Genomic DNA, 25,437 nt, shown 5'->3' on the forward strand with positions numbered 1-25,437 from the left:
TAATAAATAATTTTAGAAACCCAGGACTGGCAAAAAAATTTTATTTTAAGAGAAAAAGACTAATAAAACTTGTTTTAAGTAGATTACTTAAGACATGAAGCAAGTGATAATTTTCTTTTCTAGGTGAAGTTGATATAGAAATCAAAGCGCAAAGATTCCAGAGTTCTGTGTGCTTGATATATGTCGATTTACACATATGCTTGACTCATCTCAACGTTATTTGAAGATAACTGAGAACAGGACTAGAATTTAAAAAGTCACTCAAATGTTTAGCTTTATTTTGTGACTAAATATGTCTTTTTATATCTATTTATTTTATTTGAATAATGTGGTAAATTTATTTAGGTCACATCAACAATAATGAGAAATAAACAGCCCCTAGCTCCTTAAAAGACAATAAGACAAAAAGGAAACAACAAAGAAAAAAATTGAACCTCATTTTGCACGTGGTCTTTGTATACTGTGGTGCTTTGTAATTGTGGATTATGTGCTATCACATGAATCTGGGCTCAAATTACAAGGACTACTGGAAGAAATTTTCAAAATCTAGAGCAGCTAACACAGCTGTGCAGTTGTTTGTGGGTTTCACTACAGTAGCAGCTGGGCATAAACTGTACAAAGGAAATAATTCTACTGCTTTGCAGGCAAGAATGTGATGAAAAGCATACTTTTATCTTGTTAGATGAAATAAGAAAACCACACTTTAAAAGCTTACTAAACGATCATCCCTTTAAAGAACAGTACCATTTTTAAGGTACTCTAGATAATTCAAGTCCTTCATCCCCCCACAACCATTACTGCCAGTCACAAATCATTGCCAAGTGAATTTCCAGTTCTTTTTGATGTTTCAAATGGCTTAGGAGTAACACCAACAATAATTCAAGTTGTTGAGAATATTTAATTTAGAATATGCAAACAAATCAGATTCAACTCCATAGCGTAACCTTTAGGAAAAATGAATTAAGGAATATGGCATGTCCTTTGTAATTTAATATTAGACATGATGGCAAAATGCCGGAAACAGACTCTGCAAGAAGGAAACAGAAGTCTTTGATAAGATATATTAAAGATTACCTAGGGACAAGTAATTTTACCTACATTTTCTATTATATGATAGCATATTTTTGTCTGCTAATCAGAGACTCAGAAAGATTTTTAATTATTATATGAAAAATGAATCATCATGAATGAATGAAATCAGGGAGTAAATGGCTCAGGAGCTGGATGGTTCTTTTAAATATTCTCATTATTTTGAATGATCTGGTATTTTTGTATGTGTGGAATTATGAATGTATTTTATATCTGGGCAGGAAAGTTTGATTATTAGATCATTGTCTGATACTCAATGTCAGGAACCTAACCTGAGTCAGAATGGTAAATATGTGTGTATGTGTGTGTGTGTGTGTGTGTGTGTGTGTGCGCGTGCACGTGTGTGTGTGTGTGTGTGTGCGCGTGGGCACGTGTATGCCTGCAAATCTGTATTTAGAAGGAAGAATCTTATTTCTCTCAAGGTATATACTTAATTGTATTAGTTATACTACATTAATGACAGCAGATAAAAGTAATTAACATTTTGGGCCATATGTTTATGTTTCTATGATTGCATGAACAAACTAAAAAGTTATGTTTGGGGTATGATTTTTGTGGAAGGTCAGTAGAAAATATAAACATTTGGAATCTTGAGAAAGGTACAATGGCAATTATTTCAGTGTAGATCAGTTTTAGACAACACTTAAAAGGATATGTAATCCTATATGAAAATGCAACATTTATTGATTTTCCAAATCTACACTATTCTATAAATTTGTAGGAAATTTAAATTATGGAAACATAAAAGTAATGTGATTGTTTATTGCATACAGTTTTACACTTTAGTTTTGTCAAATCAAACTACCATTTATTTCTACTGTATAGGAAGGAAAACCCTAAATATTAGAGTTTGTGCCATATTTGACATTGGGAAGGTCTGTCTGTATCAATGTTTATTTCTTTTGTTTCTGCTTTCCTATTCATAGCTCTGTTTCTCATAGTATTCTAAGGACTTTTTCTTTCTCCCAATTTGGGCTTGAACATACCTCATGTTCTCTGTTTGTTAACAATAATCAGTCTACCATTTGAACTATGTCTCCAGCCCAGAAATTTTTATAGTTAATTGGAGATAGTATTCATGAATTTTCCTACTAGCCTGAAAAGCATTATCCCCCATGTCTCATCCTTCTTAATCACTAGCATTGTAGAGATGAGTCATGGACCCCAAGAGTCAATGACTTTTCATGTCTTATAGATTCCACATTTGTTATTAATTGTAATAACACACTACCACAGATTGGGTAGCATTAACACTGTAAATACATTGCCTCTGAGTTGGTGGAACTAAAAGTCCAAGATCAGAGTTGGCTTCTTCAGAGTCCTCTTTCCTTGGAATATTCAAGGCCTTCTGCTTTTCTTGGAGGAGACTTCAACTTAAATGCTACCTTTGAGATTCTGTTTCCAAATGCAGTCACTTTCTAAGGCAATGGATTTTTTATCTTTAGTGTGATTTCATTGGGACAGTATCCAACACATAACATATTCGTTAACGGATAGGAGAAAAGCTCTGATAGGAAATTATTTGGTTTGGGCATGGAAGTTATGGTATATTTTTTTAAAAATACCAAAAGAGGTAAAGGTTTTATTAGAGCTTGTAAAAAGAGTGTGAAATCTTGACCTTAGACATGCCAAATTCTTGCCCGGTCACACACTTAAATGCCTAGCAGTGCTGGAAGATTGAACCCAAAACTCTATACTTGTGAAACAGCATCTCTACTACTGCCATAACTGCAGAATGTAATTTGATTGCTTATTTTGAGGTAGTATCACTATGCCTGGGCCTGCTTGAACAAGCAAAACACATTGCACCCAGCAAATGGTTAGAGTTTCTGAAACTTTTTTTGTCTGTGCTTGCCTGGAACTGGAATTCTCTAATCTATGTTTTCCAGGCAGATAATATTACAGGTTTGAGCCACTTTATCCAGTAAAAATATACAATTTCAAAATATCTTGATATTGCCTATATTTGTGCTTAACATATATAGCTAACCTTCATTTTCTCCCTCTTTTGTTTAGTACTCTGAGTTGAAAACATTGGCTTTCTTGATATACTTGGCTTCGTTTTCAATGGAATCCTATCAGAATCAAAAAAAGTCCTAAAAGTTTATGTTAAAAATCATGGAAAAGAAGGTTTCGGGTTGGAAAAAAAAAACACTGATCCTTAAGTGATAAATGCAGTATATTTACAGGGTTAGTCAATGCTTTCTGAAGTATGAGAAGAGAAGGAAGGCAGAAATGTGAACGATGTCAGGTCTCTGTAGAAATTCTGTAGTTGTCACTTCATGTTATCTTCCTTCCTTAAAGCTTGCTTTATTAAAAGCCTCTGGGTGTATATTGGTTGGACTGATTGGTAACCTTACCTAGGAAATGAAGCTGGTTTTAGAAGGCAGATTGTGTGGTAAATAAAGGAATGATGAGAATGAGCACAGATATTGTCACAGAATGAGCTGACCAGTTTCAGCTTCCGAACAGAATAACAAAGCAAAGTTTCAAGTCTATTTATCCACATTGGAATATATATATAGAGAGAGAGAATACAGAATATATAGATATAGATAGATAGATATGTAGATATGTAGATAGATAGATAGATAGATAGATAGATAGATAGATAGATAGATAGATAGGTAGATACATGTACATATACATATATATACATACATGAAAAAGTAAATCTCCAGTAGAATATAGAAAAACTTGGCATGACAAATATTAAACTATATCAAACTGATTGCAGGAAAGGTACAGTAAATATCAATAGTTTAGCATAGATTTTGCATACATTTTGTAAAGGCTGAACATTCTTTATTATAAACTTTACAAATATCCATGTTTTAAGGTTTTTTGTACTGTGAAAATACCATAAAGAGGGGTTACAATTACATGGGCAAGGTAATGAGTATATTTCTTATCAAGCATTGTTGCCTCCTCCTTTGTTTCCCCTTACCATCCCTACCTATCTCCCCTACCCCGCTCCCCACTCCTGTGCCAAAGTTGTAAAGTTCATTTTTCTACATAACGTCTTGTACATCTCACTGTTGCAATAGGTCCATCTGTATCCCTATTTAAACAATTTGTTTGTTCCCTTCCCCCCCCACACACACAAATTATACCATCATCAAATACAATGGAAACAGGGTTACTTTTTTAAATATATTGTAGTAAGAGCATCTACACAATGCTGGAAATTGGAATTACACAAAATATGCAACATGGTTAGGCACTGGTAGTTCAAGGATGTAATCTTAGCTAGTTAAGAGATTGAGATCCGAAGATCACAGTTCAAAGCCAGCCTAAGTAGGAAACTTCATTAGATTCTCATCTCCAATTAACCACCAGGGGAAATGGAGTTCAGTTCAGATTGTATGTCAAGCTCTGGCCTAGAACACAAAAGCACCATCCAGGTCCTGAGTTTAAGCCCTAGGACTAACAGAAACAAAAACACAAAATACAATATGAAGCACATTTTAATATATTCTACATTGTTAGATAGACTAGACTTCTGTGTTAGCTTAATAACCTACCATAATAATGATATTGTCCATTTATTAAGCAGCTTACTCAGATTTACAAGTTCGAAGATTTCAGGGTATGTTCAGTTGGTTTTATTGCTTTGGTGGCCTGTGACAAGACAATGTGAAAGTGGAGAGTATGTCAAAGAGAAAAGTTTTTGACTTAGAATGATTAAAGATAAAAGAAGATGAGAGTCTATGTTCTCATGGGTTTCACTCTGAAGAACTTAATCTCCAGAGGAAATATTCAGGTATTCTCAGGAAATGGTAAATCATTTTTCTTTAACACAGGTCTTTCTGGGGCATTCTAAATTCAAATGGCAACATCTTCACCAATGATGATGACTTGTCCAGGGGTGGAAGCAGCTAGATATTACTATAAATTCAAGTCAGATCTCAGCAGACAATATTTTATGGAATTCCTATTAAAATATTTCCTTGTAGACTGCCTGGGTCTTTATACTACACGTGTTTGTATGTGTGTATGTGTGTATTTGAATAAATATATAGCAACTGTTGGCAATGAAGATGGATATGCGTTTCTTTTATCAAAGAAACAAACATATGAAATGGTAGCCTTTATATATAAAACCTTAATAGTAACAATAAAATTAATATTATTGCTATTATTATTTTTTGATGGCTGTAGGGCTTGAACTCTGGGTCTGGGCATTGTCCCTAAGCTCTGCAGCTCAAGGCTAGCACTCTACTACTTGAGCAACAGTGCCACTTCACATTTTCTGAACCTTTAGTTGGAGATAAGGGTCTCACAGAATTTCCTGCCTGGACTGGCTTTGAACAGAGAACCTCAATTCTCAGCCTCCTTAGTAGCTAGGATTACAGGTGTGAGCCACTGGCACCCGGCAGTAAAGTTATTTTGAAAAAGAAAAAAATCCCACAATTGTATACTGAAAAAAAAATCACAATCTGGCAAGTGTATCTCTAATGTTGTTATGTCAAGTAACCATAGGCAGCAATCATTTTTAGATCTCACTATGCCCTGAACAATGCCAGATAATATTTCATTAATTTACTTTAATTTTTCATAACAAAGTTCATTATGAATGCCCAACAGCACAATTTTCTAGTGAACATAAAGAATTCTTCAACATATTTATTTCAACAAACAGCATTTTGTGCTTGGTTGGTTTGTTTTTGTTTTTAATTTTGCCAGCACTGGGGGCTTGAAATCAGGGCCTGGGCACTCTCTCTAAACTTCTCTTGCTCTAGGCTAGCACACTACCAATTGAGCCACAGCACCACTTCCAGTTTTTCTGCTTACATCATACTGAGGAATCAAATCAAGTGTATCATGCATGCTAGGCCAGCATTCTACCACTAACCACATACCCAGTCATTGGGTCCTGGTATATTTCCCCTTCTAGATTAATAGAAACATTCCAGGTTCCGAACTTGAAGCTGATCCTTGCCATCCAACAACATCACATTCTTGTGAATAGCACTAGCTGGCCTCATGAGCATAGCAGCCAGCTGGAGCTCAGCTATCTGATGGCCTTGGCCTCCAACAATGCAATCATTTCTGTGCACAGACTGAAAACTGTTATAGGAAATTTTGATTTATTCCATCCTATTCTCAGCTAGTTGCCATTCTCAGCTTTGTATGTTTTAAATTCTGTTAGACATTTATTACTCTTTCCTGCCATTCTCAAAAGTAACATATATGTTTTACTTTAAAGTTCATCAAACATGCAAAAATGTTAATGTAGTTGCTATCCACCAGTGGCTCATGTTTTAAAAACCTAGCTACTTTAGAGGTCAAAAAGTGAGGATTCAGGTTTAAATCATCCCATGCAGAAAAATCTGAGATATTTCTCCAATTAAGAAACCAAAATCGAGAAGTGGAGATGTGGCTCAAGTGGTAGTGTCAGCTTTGAGCAAAAAGACTAAGCAAGAATAATAGGTCGACTTCTAACTCCATTATTTACTCATGGAACACACACACACACACACACACACACACACACACACAGAGTCAACATTCTCCTAGACTCCCCTTCTTGAACAATATTCAATGCCATTAACTGAATGCAAGTTTTCTCCAAATTCTTATAGTAGGGATTAAACTACATTTGTATTTATGATAATGTATTTTTTGTTTTGCAATTTTTTTGTACTAATGTGAGAGAACAGTGTTTTGTGAAGACTAAACAGAAATCAATGTGTTGGTAAATAGGTAGGTGACAAGTAGACTGAAAGATTCAGATAATACCACTTGAAATTTTATTTCTCCAAATTTAAATATATATACATATGTATGTATTTATAATTTCTGCCAAGATTTTATTTCCATTAACAATGATCTATTTGTTCCATTACATAAATTTAACATATTGTGTACTTCATAGTAGATTAATATTTTTAGAATTTCTTTCACTTGGAGACCAGGTTCTGCAGTGTAGACCAAGCTTTCCTCAACTCCTTATTCTCCTGAGTATTGGCTGGCATTACCATGTGGTTGCATATTACCATGTCCAGCTATATTGTTTACATTTTGTCCAGTAGAATATTACTGTGAACAGCTTTAAGCCATATATCTTCATAAGTATGAATGGATTTCTTGCAGAAAATATAATAAATAAAGTTACTGAGTGAAGCCAATTATGGTAGGCATGCCTGTAATCCCAGCACCCAGGAAGATTGTAAGTTTAAGAGCAGTCTGAGCTACACAGCAAGTCCCTTTTAAAACAAAAAAAAAACAACAACTGGTGAACTTGGAAGAGGGAAAGTATTATTAAGTGGGATGATAGGAACATACAAAATTTAGTGTGTGTGTGTGTGTGTGTGTGTGTGTGTGTGTTGGTCCTAGGGCTTGAACTAAGGGTCTGGGCACTGTTCCTGAGGTTTATGCTAAGTCTAGCACTCTACCACTTGAACCAAACTCCACCTCAAGCTTTTTTAGAGCTCATTGGAGATGAGTCTGCTCCAGTTTCCTGTCCAGGCTTAGAAACTTTTGTAAGTAAGATTACAGGAGTGAGTCTGTAGTAGTTGTTGTATTACTGTTAAGTAATATAGTAAACATCATGCCAGTTTATACTCCTTCCAGCAGTGTTTGAGTGTTGAACACACACCTAAAATAAAACCCGCTCCATGTTTGATGACATCCAGATCTCATAATCCCGTGATATAAGTATTGTTATGCTCACTTTACCTGTGAAGAATTTGAGATCCAGAGAGTTTAGTTAATTTTGAGTCCCCAGCTAGTATACAGTGGAGCCTGTATTCAAGCCCAACTAGGTCTGTTTATTTCAGAAAACATAGAGTCATCATGTGTTCTAGTCAACATGTGTTCTAGCAAGTACTGCTCATTGCAAGTACAGTTCTGTTCCTGACAGATTACCTTTCTCTCTCTTTAACTGTTTGCACCCCCTTTCATAAGCTAGGGAAAGCACAAGTGATGAGAAGAGCCATTTTTTGAAGGGGAAATTGATGATGGGGTTTGAACTTGGTATCACATACATATTAGTCTGATCTTCCATTTGGGTTATGCCTCCAGCACTATATTTCTGTTTTTTCTTTTGTATTATTATTATCAAGGTGAGTTACACAGAGATTACAGTCATATAAGTCAGGTCAGGATACATTTCTTTTTTGAAATGTCACTCCTTCCCTTGCTCTCTCAATTTTTCTCTCTCACTGGTTTGGTTTTATTAACTTCCTCCTCCTCCTCCTCCTCCTCCTCCTCCTGCTAGACCTCCAAGTTGAACAAAGAATAATTCTTCTACCTCAGACTACATGTCCAGGCTATACATACCAAAGAAAGCTAAGGACAAGAGATTAGTCTGACTTGGGAACAATGCAGATCACAAACATGAATTCCATGTAAACAGAAATGAAAAAAATTTTTTCTTTATTTATATAATACAATAAAAAGCACTACTTTTCTCATTATCACTTAATTGTGGTTATATGTACTTAGTACTAGCTTCTTGAAAGTCCTAAAAAAACACTTTGACATGAACTCAGAAGTTCTGTTAGTATCAGCTTGAGATTTTTATGAAAAAACCTTTTTTAATTTTTATATTTCTAAAAATCAATTTTATTATAAAGATGCTGTACAGAGGGGTTACATTTACATGATTAAGTAACACTTCTCATTGAACATTGGTACCTACTCCAGTGTTTTTCACCCTCTGTCCCTTCCCTCCACTCCCCCCCTTACATTGTAAAGTTAATTTCTGCCATAGTGTACTGTGAGTATCATTGTTGCAATGGGTCACCTTTTGTACTTCTTTCAGCATTTTGTTATTTCCCTTCCCTTCTCCCAATCAGATAAAGGCATATACAGGACTTTTCACACACTAGGGCTTTTCACACACTGAGCTATGCTACACAGAATGCTTGAGACTAAAGGTGAGGTAAATGATGTCATCATCCCATTCATCTACATCTCTTGCTAACATATGCATATACTGTGGTGTTGACATGCTTATTTTGTGTATGAGAGCTCTGAGTATGGGGCGTGAATTCAGGACCTAAATACTGTCCCTTAGCTTTTGTATGTGATGCTAGCACTCTACCAGTTGAAGCACAGCTCAGCTTTCTTTTAATTTAATCTTACAGGAGGTAAGAGTCTTTTTTGCTCAGTTGTCTTTGAACTGAGTTCCTCATATCTCAGCGTTCTGAGTAGCTAGTTTTACAGGCCTGAGCTTCCAGTGCCTAGCTTTTCATTACTACTTTCACAAGCTACATGCTCACACACATTTCATTCAAAAATCTCAGTTTAACCCCTGCTTTCACTATATTTGATGTCGGTATAATTTGTGGAGGAGATGGGGAAAAACAAGTCGTTTAAGAATACAGGTGGAGCCAGGCGCTGGTGGCTCACGCCTGTAATCCTAGCTACTCAGGAGGCTGAGATCTGAGGATCGCGGTTCAAAGCCAGCCCGGGCAGGAGAGACAGTGAGACTCCTATCTCCAATAAACCACCAGAAAACCACTTCCAATAAACCACCAGAAAACCAGAAGTGGCGCTGTAGCTCAAGTGGTAGAGCACTCACCTTGAGCTGAAGAGCTGAGGGACAGCGCCCAGGCCCAGAGTTCAAGCCCCACGACCGACAAAAAAAAAAAAAAAAGAATACAGGTGGACCTGTTGCTACAATGAAAAGTACAAGTTGTCATGTCGAAAACGAACTTTACAACTTTGGTGCGGGGGGGGGGGATTGGGGGAGCAAGGGGAGACTGGGAAGTCATATGAAGGGTAAACAAAGGAGGAGGCTGCAATGCTTGATAAGAAATGTACTCATTATCTTGCCCATGTAATTGTAACCCCTCTGTACAATATGTGCACAAAAAATAAAAACAAAAAACCAAAAATCTCACTATTCAGGCTGACTGACAAGTTGTGAGGAAAGATAGTTGAATGAATAAGTTACCAAATAGGCCTCTAGCCCTATTAACATCATTCTAGTCAGTGACTTAGCTTTCAGTGAGTGAGTACATATTTCCACTTTCACTCTTCCTTTTTTAACTGGAACTCAGTGAAATGTTTTTGATGCATCTTTTAAATGTTATCTCCCAAACAGAAGATACTATTTGAATGTATTTGATAATATTTTAGATGCGGGTGGTCTTGTGTGTCTGGATGTCTGTGGGCAGAGGCCATCCTGCTGGGCTTCAGGCCCAGAGCTGATGCTTTCTGTCTGCTGGTTGCAGAGAGGAAGGTTTTCTTCCTGGCCAGTCTTTGAATTGAGATCCTTTCATTTTAGATTTCTAAGTATCTAGGATAAAAAGCATGAACCACCACCAACTGGCTTGTTTTAGAAGCATTAATTGCTTTTCATTCATCCCTTTTTTTCCTTGAAGTTTGATCTAGACAGGCTGCTTGTGCCTCATGATAAGGTGATTTGAATAATACCCTTTGCCTCTGGCATTTCTGAAACTAATTTCCTCAGTTCCAGGCTAATGAATTTGTTCTAAAGCCAATAGCATTTTCCTTCTGAGATGTTAGGTAGCTTAATTAAATCTCTTATCCTTTGCTTTGGCAATGCAATCAGGATGTTTCTGTAAAACCCTACTTCTTGAGAGTATTATAGTTAGAAGGTATCATGTGTACACTTTCATATACTCTCTAGTTTTATAAACTTATGTTACAAGATTGGGTGGAAGAATGATGACTGTTGAATTAATTTGATAACCACTCTAGAGTTTTTAAGCCTTAATGGTAATTAACTCAAAGGGGGATTAAAAATATTCAGAGTAGTGGAATGTAGCTACTATTCATTTCATGTATGTGGATAGATGATAAGAATTCTTGTGATTAATAAAATAAATCTTCAAATTTCTAGTGGTACACTGCTATGTTAACTGGGAGGAGACAGTGGTGATGCCAGGACTTTGAAAACTGGTAATGAAGCAAAATATCCGGGAGAGCATTTGCTAAGGATATAATTCCAAGGCTAATACCAAATATATTGAACTAGAATGCTAAATGATGAATGACAGCACCAAAATTTATTTGTTGGCTTCTTTGTTTTGCGAAGTCCTTGGATTTGGACCTGGGGCCTGAGTGCTGTCCCTTAGTTTTTTCCTCAAGGCTAGTGGTCTACCAGCTGAATCACAGCTTCATGTCCATATTTTTGGTGTTTAATTGGAGATCAGTCTTACCAAATTTCCTTTGGGCTTGCTTCAAACCTGAATCTCAGATATCAGCCTCCTGAGTAACTAGGATTCCAGTTATGAGACACCAGAGACCCATATGTTTGACTACTTTGGTTCCAGTGGGTCACGTCAGATTTAAACTAAAATCATAACTTTTCTTCTTGTAACCTGCAGCATCCAATATATATCTACTTTATTTCTATCTTCATTTCTGATTTCTCTTTTCTTCATTGTACCCTTCCATTCTTATTTCACAAGCAAGCATGTCAGTGCTGTTTTCCTTTTCTGAAGCAAGTCAGGTCCATTCCCATCAATGGGGGATGTACTTACTGTTCTTACTGCCTGGAAAACCTGCTCCAAGGGCTGGGAAGGTGGCTCAGTGGTAGAGCACTTGCCTTGCATGCATGAGGCCCTGGGTTCAATTCCTCAGCACCACATGAGCAAAAAGAAAAAAGCTGGAAGTGGCGCTGTGGCTCAAGTGGTAGAGCCTTGAGCTGAAGAGCTGAGGGACAGCGTCCAGGCCCAGAGTTCAGGCCCCACGACCGGACCCAAAAAAAGAAATAAAGAAAGAAAACTTGCTCCTAGATAATTGCCTGGATGATGGCTCTCATATCAACTATCTCCTCTTTAGGGATGTCTCTCCCCATCCCCAATGTGAAGTTGTTGCCACAAAACCACCAATTTCATGTCTCTGATTTACAGAAAGTATCATTATGATTTCTGGTTTTCTTTTCAGCATGAAATTGGTGAGGAGAGAGCCATATTCACTTCTGTTTCTCCAATACCTGTAATAGTGCCTAGTCCTTAGTGCTCAGGAGCCTTACATGGAGATTAGCCTTCTCCAGCTCAATTTATCCTAGCTTCTGGTCAGGACAGCTTCTCAAGCTGAAGTCTGGTGGCTAGTAATCATTCCCTCTTATTCTTTGTGCCATTTGGTGGTGTTGAGTCTACTTCAGGGAAAAATCAGTGTTTGACACTTATTTGCTGCTATGGCAAAGGTGACTGTGACATCATAGAAGTTATGGCTATTGTTTTGTAAAGCTGTGTGAGGACACCCAACCCCACACAATTTCCCCAATATATGTGTCTCCTTTGCTCAGGAGTGCATTCAACAATTCAGCAACCAAACTGTCACCCAGTTCCTGATACACTCAGAGTATGTTTCCATTTCCTTTTAAAAAGAAAAAAGAAAAATTAAAGACATGCCTTTGATGACTTTCATTGAATTACTAAAACAGAGTAAATTTATGTATTTGTAAATCTTTGCCCATCTCTCTTGAGCCCTTGCTATATTTCTATGTGTTTGCAGCTTGGGAAGGGAAATAAGGTTTAATTCAGTATTGTCAGATACTATAGTTCAGAAGGCTCTTTTTAGACCCTTTTGGAGGGAATGCCAACTTTCCATCTTATGTTCTACAGATGGCCATCTTGGTACAGGAACTGAATAGACTGTCATAACATAAGAGGCTTGTCCTGATTTCTACTGACTTTCCTCTGGGGTCAGGGAGTGTGATCCCACTGCATATGTGTCTCTTTGTTACACTGAAAGGCCCAGGCCTCCTCAGAAAATCTAAGGCCAAGGGGGTAAGAGAGATTAAAACTCAGAACCCAGCTTCCCATATCATTGGGATTACAGGATTGAGTCTCATGGCCTCAACTCATAGCTGCTTTTATATACATACTGTAGTCAGTTTCATTATATTCACTTCCTAGACAGATATATACAAATATATGTATATAATTATTCATCTATTTTTAATCAATGTTATATCTAGAAATGCACAAATATATATTCATATAATTATAATCAAATTATATCCCTACTATCCCCAATAATATTTTACATTAATGTTTTGTGAAAAAAATACTAGACTAAAAATTTAAATGCCTTTGTAGTTTGAAAAATCATATTCAATCTTATATATTATATAATATACTATATATAACATAAAGAATATAACACATATTAACATATAACTAATTTAATTGTGGTTTCTTTTCTTCCTGATTTTGTGTTTTTTCATCTATGTAAACTTTCTTTCTTCTATTGATGATGGCTTTTACTTTCCAGTATACATATTTTCTATATATTTTGTCAAATATTTTCATTTGTCAAATATTTTATATTACTGGAGTCAAATTTTTCTTCCATATTTACCCAAAGCACAATGAAGATGTATACAGATTTAAACTCACTGTTGGAAGAGCATCCCACAGACCACTATAAGTATTGTGGCATTTGTCACAATTGACAGAATAGATTTTTAGGACATCTGATCTGCTATGTCCTAGACCTTTTGTAGCCACCTTATCACCCCATGCAGTCATGACCTGCTTCATTGCCACTCCCTGTACATTTAACAGTTCCCATTATATGCAGTAGGCTGTCTTGTACAGCCCCCTGTCACTCTCTGTTCCCCCCCCCCCAGAACATGTATGCACGATGTTTCAGATTGTAGGTTTAAAAAGAAACATATTTAGGATTCATGAATTTTAGAATATATCAAAAACATTGACATTTTAATAAAGTTAGAAAAATAAATAGAATGTACCTTTTACAACAATCAGGACAAAAAGAAAAATAAAGATTTTCCCAGGAAGAGGGAAAGGAATCTCTAAATCTAGATTGGCCTCTAAGTTGCCTTCAGCAGAAATTCTGCCTCGGAGTCCTCAAAGGGATCTACTTCCTCATTAAAGACAGGATTTTCTTCCTGAGTCCAGAGAGGGACAGATTCTAATTTCTCAATTGGAAATTGGATCCCCTGCAGGAGGACAGATTGGTCTGGGTATTCTTTGAGGAAAGATTCCTTTTCTTCAACTGAATCTAGATTTTGGACCTCACTTATTGGTTTCACTGAACATAGACTGTGGTCATTTTCCATTAGCACACATTTACCCTGCACACCAAGAAGTGTTCTTTTTGACTGGTTTGGAGCTGATCTAGCTGGATTGTGAACATCAATGGAAGACATTCTGGATCGTCTTCTTCCTCGGTGCAGGTACACCTGCATCACATGTGGGATGTCCATAGGACTCAAAACCTGCTTGGGCCTTTCTACAAATTAAAAAAAAAAAACTCTATGTTCACATGCTTTCTGGACATTAGTGATGGCTTCTGATCTCCATCAGTCCCCATAGACTACATCACTGAAGGTTATTTATCTGTAGTTCTGCAGGAGCTGCTCTATGTTGATGCAAACCTGAGAATGGAAATAGGTACAAGATTCTTAGAGTAGACTCTAGAAGTTAAGGTGTGACTAAACTTCCATGAGGATCTAATGGGGGAAGCTGTAGAACTTGAGTTTGGACTGCTGAACACTGATGGGAAGGTAGGGTATTTCTGAATGTATACTTCCAAGTTCTTTCAAAAAGAGAACATATTACCGGCAAAGAATATCCATAAAAGGACATTTTGCCAAGCTGGAGAGTACTAAGGGCTGTTGGCCAATCAGGCCCATCTCTAGAGACCCAGGTTCCATTCCTACTCACAAGCTCTGAGGCATTGAAACAAGGACTTCTTCCTCTTTTTCTTGGTCTCATGGGTCATGTGTTCCTCCAGCTGGTCCAGAAGAATATGTAAGTGGAAGAGCAGGTCTGAAGAGGGCATGTTGAGCTTGACATACTGTGTGAGTTCTTTTAGGGTGCAATGGTTCTTGGGTTCATAGAAATCATCAGGGTAGAAGTCCATCCACATAAGGAGGATGGAATAAACGATGCTGTGGGCAGTTTGGTGACAAGGAAAATGAAATTCCACCCTCCTCATCCTGAGCCTTGTACTAGAGCTTCTTTCTGCAGGACTTGCAGGTTGGGAAGTGGGAAGAGACTTCTGCAAGCAGGATGGTCCTCAAAATATCACTTCTAGAAATTTCTTAAATATAATTCTCTAAAATTCTCCCTGTGATAGGAAGAGAAAGTTGTTTCCCCACTGAATCTGACTTGCTATACACAGCCCTCCCTGTCTTCCATGAGAGTCCCAAACCACAACCACATCCACAACTGTGTAATCTGCTATGCACTGAAGTGCCAAGACTCAACCCCTTGGTGAAAATCACAACTTGTGTGCAAAGAAGAAAGTTGGCTTTGATTTGGAAACCTCAAAGATACCCAGTTTTCAAGGACAGAACTTCTTTTTGTGCCAACATCCACTTACTTCTTCACTTGTTCATCTTCCAGTTATGGTAGTAGGATCTGTACCAATGGAAGGAGAGAAGGAAGTTAACTCTATGCTTCTCCTTTTCTGAACTAACAGGACACACATGGGACTGGCTAAGACCCACATGGTAATGTAAACATGACAGACAAAAAGTGGAGATATGTTTACACAATTTCATGCAAATTCTGTGAGGATGCTTATATGCATCTGTCCAAATAAATGCACAATGACTCATGCCTCTAATTCTACAGTTTGAACGCAGTCTAGTTTGTAAAATTCCAAAGACACTAATCTTCAATTAACCAGCCAAAGGCCAGAACTGGACCTGGGGCTCAAATGGTAGAGTGTTACAAATGGGACAGCACTCAAGCCCCCAATTCAAGTTTCAGTTGCATCCTTTCTTCTGTCTATATTCCTTCAAAGGCCTCCAAGATAGTGATTTTCTAGGTGAGGGTGGACGTTGGATGCCACGGGCTCATTCCTTTAATGCTGGTCTCTCAGCAAGCAAATTGCTAAGGCTCCACTAGCTTCTGAGGCAAATGAAATGCTCTGGCAGCCCAGTCCTAAGGAATTAGCCAGAGAGTGTACTTCTTCGTCTCTAGCCAAGCTCCTTGATCAGACTCCAGTGAAACAGTCTCAGAAAGGTGCCAAGTATACCAATACTCTGCCAGGAGGTCTCATCAACCCTGAGTTTGAAAGAGGAACACTCACTTTTTTTTGTTGGTTGTGGGGCTTGAACTCTGGGCTTGGGTGATATCCTTTAGCTCTTCAGTTAAAGGCTATCACTCACCCACTTGAGCCACAGCGCCACTTCCGGTTTTCTAGTGGTTTATTGGACATAAGAGTCTCATGGACTTTCCTGTCAAGGCTGGCTTTGAACTACGGTCCTCAGATCTCAGCCTCCTGAGTAGCTAGGATTACAGGCATGATCCACTGGCACCTGGCTTAGGAACATTCACTTTTTAAACAGAATATCCAGCAACTGCTCCATTGTCCCCCACTCTCTATAGTGGTAGAGGAAGTTTCCAACATAGAAGGGATCACCTTTCTGGTAGTCAGGGACCAGGTCCATTACCAGCATTTCCAGCAAGCCTGAGTCCAGGATCCATATGTTATAAGGCACATTCAGGGTTTGGGCTGATTCATTGTCACACTGAGGTGGTAAAAAGAATGGATCTTTGAAATGTGAAAGTGGGAGTACCCTTCAAATTGAGTAATTGTAATAGAGTGGATTGAAAAGTACACAGTAAATATTTTCTCAGTATACACATATAAAAGCACACAAGAAGAAGTTTCTAATGTGGGCTGGATGAGATTAGATAGGTTTCCTGTTATAGTTATACTTGCCTGAGTTGCCTTATGATTCCCTTGGTTTCTTCTTATAAAAAAGGCCTGAGACATTGGATTCGTGATTTGGCACTGATCCAAAGTCTGCAGCATTGAGTGAGGCACTCATACCTCTCATGCCTGAGAGCTGAGTCTCTTGAACTTTGAAAACAACACAAGAACATCTTTCTTGTTCCTGCACCACAGGCCAAGTGAGCTGGCTTGAGCTGAATGTCAGTTACAGTTGCTTGGCTCTCATAGTTCTATATTCTATTCCATTGTGAGGTAGGTAGTGTCATTTCTCAGAGCCCAATGATCTAAGCTGTTTGGTCACATAAGACCATCCCAAAGACAAACTGGAGACTGAAATCTCCCCTCTCACATCACTATATCCACATGTGGACATTGTCAATTCCCAACATCCTCAGCTAAGCCTAGATACAGGCATGGTCTCAGCCTCAAGGAGCCCTTCCTAGGTCAGATCCAAGCCTTATTTGTCACTATTCCTCTCATAATGCACAAATCATTTTGGGTCTCATGGCCCTCTCAGCCTGTCATGTGCTTCTTGCATCTATTTTTGACATCTACTTCCTAGGACATTGTAAGGTTTTTGTTTCCTAATCTGTTTGCTCTTGATGCCCCTGTGTGCTGTCATCTGGAAAAAAGGCAAGTACTTAGAGGTGGGAAAATCAAACAAGTATTGAAAAACAAACATTACACATATAGTCAGACATTTTTACAAGTGTTCATTCTTGTAAGATAAAAGACTATTTTTGATAATTTTGTCATATTTTATGACAGAGGGGAAGGGGAGAAGGGAAGAGGTGCTGCATTGTCTTCTCATAATTCAATGATTATTATTTAAAAATACTATAGTTGAAGGAATGTACTATTTAAAGATAAAAGCTGTGCTCCTGTTCTTTTTATAAGCTAGTCATTTATAAAGTATTCCTCACTAAAGTCTTGTCATCTGTGTCCCATGAACTATCCTCCTCCTTCAAAATAATCAAGGAAAACCTTCACAAATAAGTGGACTGTTGTCCAACCCCTGGATAAGAATTTAAGGTACAACATTGCCTGCAATTTTGTTTGTGTACATGTGTGTGAGAGTGTGTGTGTATGTGGGTGAATGTGTGTCTGTGCATATGTGTGTTTTAGGGCTTGTTCTCAGGGGCTATATGACAATCCCAAGTGTTTTTCCCTTGCGTGTAGTGCCCTACCAATTGTGCTACAGTTTCACTGCAAGTTTTCTGTACTGAACTGGAGAGGAGAGACTCATAAAATTCCCTGTTCAGGCTGTCTGAAGTAAATCTCAGGTCTCAACCTCCTGTTAGCTAGAGTGATAATTATGTGCTTCCAGATCCTAGTAAGAAAGCATTGTTATTGGAGGCAGTAGGGTTGCAAGTTTCAGTCCACCTTCACCACACTCTATATTATTAAACAGCAACAATAAAACCCTATATCAAAATACAATAATAAGAGGTAATTAGAATAAAATTTAGTGATATAGTCTGCTGGCATCACTTTCAGGCACCCTTGGTCTTAATGTTTAGCATCACAAAACCAAACAAAATGAGATAATTACAGTAGACTCAACGAATTTTAATTCCATCTTAAAATAATTTCAAAACATTATAAGAAACAAGAAAGCATTCATACTTATAAGGAGAATGTAAAAAAGATAAAAGATGGCAGATTATGAAATGGAAAATTCTACACTGCAAGAAAATTATTGTCATGGTGAATATATGATGGTATTGTCACAGTGAATATATGATAATGTACTTCAGAGCAGCAATGGATAAATATATATTTACTACACATAGTCTAACTTGTCTCAATCTCTATAAACTTTCAATCTTCTAGTACACATCATCATTGTATTCATGTTTATGGTATATTCTAAAATAACTAGCACAGTCAGGAGGTTACCAAAATACATTAGCTTCAATGTTTTAGGAGATTAACCTGCTAATTGTATTGACTTCTATATATTAAACATGTAGTGTGTTATCATTGTACTCTCTAAGTATGTACAAACACTACTTCAAAGTGAAATTGAATACAACAAGGTTTTGAAGGCATATGCCTGTAAAGCTAGCTATTTGGGACATCAGTTCAAGACCAGTGTAGTTTTTTCTGCAATGCTCCCCAACCACTGGCTCTGCGTGATGGAATACATCTATCATCCCAGGTTCATTGGGAGCTGAGAGCTGGAGGATTTCAATTTCATGCCATAGGCAAGAACTTCCACATGGCTCCATCTCAACCAAAGAAGGTTCAACACTGGCTAGTACCTATCACCCCCACCTAGGTGAAAATAAAAATAAGAGCAATGTAGTATAAGAAACAAACAATATCAAAACATGCCAATATAAACCATCATGAACAACACACACCTAGTGTTTGTTTCTCATACCTGTAATCCTAACTATAGCTAGGATTATATATGTGAGCCAGAGGCACCAAGCAGTTCATCATTTTAAAAATGACTATTGAAGCCAGGTGCCAGTGGCTCATTCCTGTAATCCCAGCTACTCAGGATGCTGAGATCTGAGGATCACAGTTCTAAGTCAGCTCAGGAAGAAAAAAACCCATAAGACTCTTACCTCCAATTAACAACTCAGAAGTCAGAAGTGTCTCTGTGGCTCAATTGGTAGAGTGCTAACTATGTTGAGCACAGAGTCTCACAGACAGTGCCCAGGCACTGAGTTCAGGCCCCACATCTGACAAAAAATAGATAAATAAACATTTAAATGTCTGAATTTTTTGTGAATTAAAAGGATGGTGTTCATACGCAATTCTACAGACAACTACATATTTCATTATATTTGTGGTTAGAAAAAGTAGCAGCACTTGAATAATGGATATTTTTTCATAAACTAGGGCATACTGATCTCTAATTAGAGGAAATTGCTGGACTCATAGGTAGTATTTTTTGGTTGGTTTTTGTTTTGTTTATAGAACAGGATGAGAAACCTTATTTCTGCCAATGACCATTTGGATATGTATAACATCATCCACAGGCCATGCAGAATTAACAGTAAAGACATGACACAGTCAACTGGCAATAAACTTATTTGTCTTTATGCCATGTTCCCAATGATTTGTTTAGCTTATATGTCCCTATGGCCTACAGTTTCCTATTCCTGCCTTCCTCAAAATACAGCATGTTCCACCGATTCAGATTTGAGCCAAGCAATATGTAGTATTAGTGCCAAGAGTTAAGGAAAGTTGTAACACAAACAGGGAAGGATGAAACCAACACTTTAGTAGCTGGACACTGGGGACTCAGGCCTAGAATACTAGCTACTCAGGAGGCTGATGATGATCTCAGTTCAAAACCAGATGGAGTGAGAAAATCTCTGAGACTCTTCTCTCCAATTAACAACCAAAAAGCCATAAAAGGAGCTGGGGCTCCAGAGGTAAAGTAGCCTTGATTACAAAAAACTCAGGGGCAACATCCAATCCTGAGTTCAAGCTGAAGGTCAGGAACAAAAACAAAAACAATCAACAACAACAACAAAAAAAACAGAAACTGGGAAAAAGCTCAGGAAAGGATGGCATTGTCTACAAGACAAGTGTACACATTACATGAATTGTGAAATCACTGTACACACCTTAGTAACAATTACATTTTAAAAAGAATGTGAGAAATCCCAAAGCCATGGGGCCTTATGATGTGCATCTGATTTCCAGAATTTCAAAGTCCCATCATCTAAGCTGGTAGCACACAGGTTGTACCTCAGGGTGATGAGAAAATAAGAAGCCAGAGATCCTTTCAGATTGTCCCACCAATTCTTCTATTACTATAAGCAAAAAAAAAAAAAAAAAAAAAAACAAAGCAAATAAATTAGACTTTAAGGTTAAAGATTCCAGGCAGAATTATACGGTGCCTGCTTCAAGGCAAGAGTGAGGCCAAGCCCACAGCCTCCAGAGAGGCATGACTACCACTTGTCCAACACTGCTGTCCTCCCCGCCCCCAGAGTTTACCTACAAGTCCCAAGTCCCTGCCTTTCTTCTTGTAATTCTTCAGCCACTGGTTGTCTCATTTCTCATTGTCTGTTTAGGTGGGATTTGAGACTCCTTCCTCTCCTCACCCAGCCACCAGACCCCAGGGGCCAAACTCTGCACCTCACAGACACTCCCCAGAACCCAGCTGCCTTTGCAGTTGCTGCTTCCTGAGCCACTGGGCTACTGCCTCCTTCCTCCCTTCACCAGCCTCTGCCAGGGCCTCCCATCCTCTCCCTACCACCACCACCCCCAATCCCAGCTTGGCCTCCCCCGTGGCCACCCCTCCTCTCCACAAATCTCCCAGCCCCAACCCCAGCAGGATCACTGCTCTGGGGATACAACTGTGGGCCAGGCCCAGCAGAATCAAAGGTGCCACAGTGTGCAGCTGGCTGAGAACTGGAGACAGCATAGGTCTCTGATCAGTGTCTTTCACTTCACTTACACAATTATTAATTGTATTGATTTGGTATTTAAGTTTAGATTTCATAACTTCTTATTAAGCCTTTGCAGAAGAGCTGGTAGAAATATAGTCCCCAAATTCGGATTGTCTCTAGTTTAATTCTTTTGAGATTCAGAGATGTTTAAGTAGTTATAACAATCATGAACTCTCATTTTCATAGCAGATGCTATTCAGAAAATAATTGCTTATGCATCTGTTATCAATTATTTACAAGACTTGAAACTTTTAAAGTTTCAAATATTACAGGAAGATCTTTGATTCATGTTGAATGGATGTGAGTAGGTTGAGCTGTTGCATACATTCTTGTGTGTGTGTGTGTGTGTGTGTGTGTGTGTGTGTGTGTGTGTGTGTGTGTGTGAGTGAGTGTTTCTGTGTGTGTGTAGGGGGGGTGTATGTGTATCATTGAAATCAAGGATAAGGATGTTGAGCCCTGGTCTGAACTTATTTCCTTTTTCTGAGATATACATTATGGTGTTTCTTTGTTGGTGGTAGGCTCTGATTGCTTGCCTTTGCCTGATGCTCACATTCCAGCTGAATTTTTCAATTAAAGCTTCTTATTTAGTATTGAGCATATAGGTCTCTGATGTTGCTTTGTCTTTAGTCTGCCATCTAGGATCTTCTTTTCCTCTTTAAAAATTTACATTCAATATAAATTTTACCTCCTGACTGATTTTCCCTTTAATTTGCATTTTGAAAAAAGTATTATAAGAACTTTGATCTCTGTATTCATGAAGAAAAACCATTTTGAATTCTCTGTTTAATGTAACAACACCTGGACACATTTGTTAACACCAAGATCTTAAAATTTATTTTGTAGTTTTAGTTTAAAATGCCTCCTCCATGTTTACAGCATGAGGAGACAAACAATTTCTGGTAACAATGATAACAGTTTTATTCATTAAAAAATCAGATAATTCATAATTTTGAATATGTATAGTGGCAAATAAACACATTTGGTAAATAGATTTGCTTGATAGATCCGTGCACAAAAATACCACTCCTAAGGGCTGAAAAGGTGGATCAGTGGTAGACAGCTTATCTTGAATGCACGAGACCCTGGGTTTGATTCTGCAGCACCACCTAAGCAGAAAAGCTAGAAGAGGTACTGAGGCTCAAGTGGTAGAGCACTAGTCTTGAGCTGAAGGGCTGAAGGACAGCGACCAGGCCCAGAGTTCACCACCAAAAACAAATTAAATAAATAAATAAAACTCATATCAAGTACATTAATTTCAAACGTTGATTACCATTTTAGTTAGGGGCAGGGTGCCAAGATATAGCAGACTTCTGTTGCAAAGCTTTAAGAAGGATTTCAACACCTGACAAGTACTAAAGACAAGAAGGAAAAAAATTAGCTCTGCCAACAACATATAGAATCACCACTCAAAGAGAAACCAGTACTAAGAATGAAATGCTTTTCATAAAATTTCTTAAGAGATTCTGGCTCTATATTAATTATCATATAAGTTAACCTTCAAAATCTCCATCGATGGGCCTTAAGGGCACCTACAAAAACTGGAGGAAAGAATCATCAACCCAGATTTTTAATTTTGTAAATTAGGTAATGAGTTCATTTCTGGTTTGACAATCTCATCCCTTCCTTTGCTCTCTGTCTCTGATTTTCCCTCCTGTCCCTGTCCACAGTGGTATAGTTCATTGTGAACATAATATCGACAGAGTACAACTGAAACCAACCCAGCTTGACATATCCATTACATGTTTATCTGCAGTTAATCCGAAGAAATTGAGAATTGTGTGTTTCAACTGGTAGAGCTAGAACACCACCAGACTTCAATTGGAAACCTAAAGGACAGCGTCAATATTGTGATTTTTAAGAACCAATGCTGTCCCATACATAATCTCAAACTCCACACACACACACACACACACACACACACACACACACACACACACACACACACACACATCTTAAAATAGATGTTAGTACTGAAATCCAAATAGTTTTTTTTATTTTTATAAGTTTTATTTTTAGCTTTAATGAGGTTTGACTTGATAGTTTCTACTAATGAGCCACAACTTAGAACTTTGTTATAATTTTACCCTGTCTGTATTCAGAGAAACATTCTCTGAATTTCTCCATTTCCAGCAATGATAAGTTTTCTCTTCTTGGTCCAGTTTCTTCTTTTGAGACTCAGTCTCTTAGACTTTTCTATCTTGAATTGTCTGTAAGTTCATTGATCCAGTAGATCTCAGCCATCCTAATACCTGGACAGAACCTGCCTTGGGAAAAGTGTTCTAAGCTCACCATGCAATGGAGGCTGTTAGTACTCACCCATTATCATTTTTTCTTCAGAAATGAGAAATTGGGGGCTGGGAAGGTGGCTCAGTGGTAGAGTGCTTGCCTTGCAGAAATGAGAGATTGTTAGGTCCAGGAATTCAGGGGAAGCACTCACTGTGTGCTATTTCATACTTTTTTGGGGAGGGGCACGGTCCGGTCCTGGGGCCTGAACTCTGGGCCTGGGCGCTGTCCCTCAGCTCTTCAACTCAAGGCTCGTACTCTACCACTTGAGCCACAGCACCACTTCCGGCTTTTTTCTTTTTGCTTATGTGGTGCTGAGTAATTGAACCCAGGGCCTCATGCATGCAAGGCAAGCGCTCTACCACTGAGCCATCTTCCCAGCCTGATTTCATACTTTTTTTATTTAATGGCAGCTTCCACCTATTGTCTACTTTAAGCATTGTGTGAAGAGAAAGATTGCCCCTAAGAGACAGAAGTACTGTACTAACTGTTGCTCTCAAAACACAGGAGGAGGGAAAGAAGTTCTGAAGGAGCCATGTAGCCTAGAAACTGAGTTCTTAGAAACTCAAACTGCCTTTTATCTTACCTTCAACATAGAAAGTCAGAGATTGCAGTGGCTTGTAAGCTCCATTTATATTCCTGTGCAGGGGCTCCCTTCCCCTTTGCCCTTCTGACTACATCAGTGGCAGGTGTGAAGACGTAACAAGAACACCTAAAGTTTGGGCCTGGGATTAAAAACTCCATTTTGTGATTATAAACATTCCACCACTTCCTGAATTGAATCTGAGGGGCAGAAGAAAGTTAGGTTAGGAATTCGTATAATTACTTCTAAGTTTGCTATCTAAAATCATCCCTTCCTACCCCTCAGAATCCTATTTCCCAACTGTGTAGACACCCTTACACTCTGTTCTCCTGAAGCATTTGAGTGTGGGCCATCATCTGCTTCTTATGTGTACTGCTTTTCAAATGGAGAGTTTCTCCTAGGCTCAAAATGATTTCATTGATGAGGACACTGTGCAATAAGCTAAACTGGGTTTGTTCATGTGTTCATACCCGAGGGAGAACTAGTAAGGGCTAAGTAGTAGTCAGGGCTCACTTGCTGCCAGTGGTATTGCTCTGAGGAATTACTGTCAATGTTGCCCACAGTACCTAGTCCAAGGCCTCTCAGAAAGGCTACAGACCCAAACTTCTTGAGTCTCTGTGTGAGCTAATCATCATTGGCCAACTATGTTCCATGGTTTGTGAGACATTCACTTCTGTGAGCATATGCATATGAGGGCCCAAGAATAGACTTACCTAGAAGGAAGATCCTAGAATGCAAAACTTCTACTAGGACAATGGAAACCCATGGTTTGGCATGCTTAATGTTTTTGAAAGACCCCAGACTCCTGGGATACTTTCGTCAACGGGAGGGCGCCCCAGAAACTCAGACTCCAGGCCGGGAGATGCAATAAGCAAGAGGAGTTTATTTGACGTTTGCACAAAAGGACTCTCTGTCCCGAGCAGACAGGGAGCCCCGAGAAGTGGTTACAAGCCCTTTTTTAAAGGCAAAAACCACAAGATTAACGCATAACACAAAGCATCCCATGATTGGTTCATTTAAAGGTCATCATATACGCCAACAATCACTTTGCCACGTGGGAAATTTTGTAAAATGACTGGCCCATGGTTGGTTTAAGGGGGGTTTACATGGTTACAGGCCTATGATTGGTTGACATTTGGCTTAGCTTGTGGTCTTGCCAGGTGGTCGTTATCTCAAGGTCCTGTCTGGGGAATTTCTAAATGGGAACTGAGGAACACGTACTGTCTGTTCTTTATCTACGACCACTGACCTTGTCCTGGGGCCGACATCTGGTCCCTGAAACTTGTTAACTCATTTTTGGGAAGGGAAGGGTCAGTGCCAGCGTAAGCAAGTTTACATAAGCAGAATCAGCAGTTAGCAAATTAGCAAATTGTAAAATGGACTCAGCCCTAATTTTTCTAATTCTTCAGTTTTAACCTGTGCACT

The 25,437-nt window shown here is 38.4% G+C and overlaps 3 long non-coding RNA genes across 4 annotated transcripts in view; all 3 read right to left on the minus strand.

Annotated features, from left to right (window-relative positions):
• Window positions 1-4,644: 4,644 nt before the first annotated feature.
• LOC138815539 (uncharacterized) lies at window positions 4,645-16,889 on the minus strand. The gene is made up of 3 exons (XR_011368353.1): window positions 16,720-16,889; window positions 14,709-15,407; window positions 4,645-4,710 (listed from the first exon to the last, which is right to left on the minus strand). It is a non-coding gene; the product is annotated as an uncharacterized lncRNA (long non-coding RNA).
• A 1,912-nt stretch (window positions 16,890-18,801) lies between these two features.
• On the minus strand, window positions 18,802-20,367 carry LOC138815540 (uncharacterized). The gene is made up of 3 exons (XR_011368354.1): window positions 20,319-20,367; window positions 19,308-19,424; window positions 18,802-19,008 (listed from the first exon to the last, which is right to left on the minus strand). It is a non-coding gene; the product is annotated as an uncharacterized lncRNA (long non-coding RNA).
• Window positions 20,368-20,436: 69 nt separating this feature from the next.
• The window catches only part of LOC138815543 (uncharacterized), a 62,174-nt gene continuing 57,173 nt past the window's right edge, over window positions 20,437-25,437 (minus strand). Inside the window, exons 1-3 of one of the 2 annotated variants that reach the window (XR_011368356.1) lie at window positions 24,016-24,090; window positions 22,417-22,498; window positions 20,437-20,507 (exon numbers count right to left, since the gene is read on the minus strand). This is a non-coding gene — a long non-coding RNA (uncharacterized lncRNA). Of the gene's footprint in view, window positions 20,508-22,416; window positions 22,499-24,015; window positions 24,091-25,437 lie in introns of those variants that run through there. The other variant, XR_011368357.1, reaches the window with a different exon arrangement.

This window comes from Dipodomys merriami, unplaced genomic scaffold (genome assembly GCF_024711535.1).
Source record: "Dipodomys merriami isolate MVZ:Mamm:240054 unplaced genomic scaffold, mDipMer1.0.p SCAF_65, whole genome shotgun sequence".
Classification (NCBI taxonomy): Eukaryota; Metazoa; Chordata; class Mammalia; order Rodentia; family Heteromyidae; genus Dipodomys; species Dipodomys merriami.